The sequence below is a fragment of the Dasypus novemcinctus genome, chromosome 11 (genome assembly GCF_030445035.2).
Source record: "Dasypus novemcinctus isolate mDasNov1 chromosome 11, mDasNov1.1.hap2, whole genome shotgun sequence".
In the NCBI taxonomy this organism is placed as follows: domain Eukaryota; kingdom Metazoa; phylum Chordata; class Mammalia; order Cingulata; family Dasypodidae; genus Dasypus; species Dasypus novemcinctus.
Window position 1 is genome coordinate 98,174,179 of NC_080683.1, and position 1,721 is coordinate 98,175,899.

At 54.4% G+C, this 1,721-nt stretch overlaps 1 pseudogene; it reads right to left on the reverse strand.

Moving 5' to 3' along the window:
* Positions 1-274: 274 nt before the first annotated feature.
* On the reverse strand, positions 275-1,171 carry LOC101440935 (zinc finger protein 42 homolog; annotated as a pseudogene).
* Positions 1,172-1,721: the final 550 nt, after the last annotated feature.

The window sequence follows — 1,721 nt, forward strand, 5'->3', positions numbered from 1 at the left end:
ACGTACAGTAGGTATTATTCTTTTAAGTAAATTTATCACTGACCTTCCTGTTGGAAGGACACTTAGATTACAACACTGTTCTTAAAATGGTACCACAAAGTATAAGAACATCTTGGTACCATTAAAAAAACAACAACAACAAAGCCCTATGGGGTTACAATATCGATTTTAAAATCTTTTCCCAGAAAACGATAACCAAAAAGGCGTATTTATCCCCAAACACTTTTCTGTTAAGATGCTTATCCTACTCGAGGATTATATTCTATCTCCTCTTTCAGTTATGCGTCATGACCTTCGAATGCGTCAGTATGTGAGATTTCAGGTTATTTGACTGAACAAACCTCCTGTGCCCCTTTGAAAGGGCACACGAACAGTTTCTCCCTGGTGTGGATCCGCACGTGTGTGTGCGCAGGTTGAAATTCAAGGAGAAGCGCTTTCCACACCCTTCAAAAGTGCACTGGAAGGGCCGCTCCCCAGTGTGGACCAGAAAACGCCCCTTCAGCTTGGAGCCCTCCCGGAGCGCGCCCGCACTCCGCGCACACCTGGTCTCGGGCAGTGGACCAGGAAGTGCTTCCTCAGGGCAGCTCTAACCCTCAGCTTCTTGGTGCAGCCACTGTGAGGACAAAGGAGGATTTCTGGAGCATCTTCCTCTTTATCTTGCCTTGGCTTCCTTCTTTCTAGCAAATTCCACCAGCTGTTTGGGGTCCGGCAAGTCAATTCCGGGGATCCCTCCGGGAGGCAGCTTCTTGCCGGTCCTGTACTCCGAATACTCGAGAGAAGCCTCTCCGGCGATCTGCTGAGGGAGCTCTGGCTTCACCTCCTTTTTCACGTATTTTAAGGAACACCGAAGTGAGTCATCCTCACAAACCTGTCCAGAACACTCTTGGTCAGGCGCCTTCTGGCATTCCAGGGACTCCAGAAGAAAGGAGTTCTCCTCTATCCCCGGCTGGTAAAATTCGCCTCTGATGATGCACTCTAAGTAACAGTCAGGGAAGGCGTCCTCGCCCCCCACCAGAAGGGCTTCGGGGGGCACCTGTCCGCCATCGCCGGTCGTGTCGGGGGGCTCCACCTCCGCCCGCGGAGCCTGGCCTGGCCCGGGCCGGTCGAGGCCCTGTCCCCGCAGAGCCGGCGGGCGGCCCGCCTTTGCCCTCCTCTTCACCTGCTGGCTCATGCTGACCTGCCTGCCCCCTCGAGGGTGAGCACCAGGACCGGCCAATCACTTCCAGGGAAGTCGTCTTCAGCAAGCACCTGCTTTTCAAAGTGACCTGCTGCACTGGAAGCTCCAGGCGGGCAGGGCCCCTGCCTCCCGTTGAGCGCGTGTGTCTAAAGCCGTGAAGGGAGAAGGCACCGGCCGCTGGGCACACAGCTCCACCTTCCTACCTGGGAGCCCAGCCCACGCTCCCCAGGGATGCAAGCCTTAGAAGACCTGAGCAGGTGCGTTTCTGGAGGCCGGAACTGCTGGACGCGTTTTCCCCTGGTCTAACTGGTGTCTTCCCGTGGTCTCTCGAGAAATTGCCCAGTCAAGTTCTCAGGTCAGGTTTGCACCCAACTTTCTTAAAATTTGGGGGGTTTTAGGAACATTAATGTTCAGGCTTTCATCAAGAAAGGTGACGTGAAAGACTTGGGCGAGCAGAGTCCTGAGCACAGCCCCTTCCCAGGCCTGGAAGGGGACGGCAAGGCCAGCCCAGGGCCCGCCTAATCATTTCTTCTTAAAACCTCAT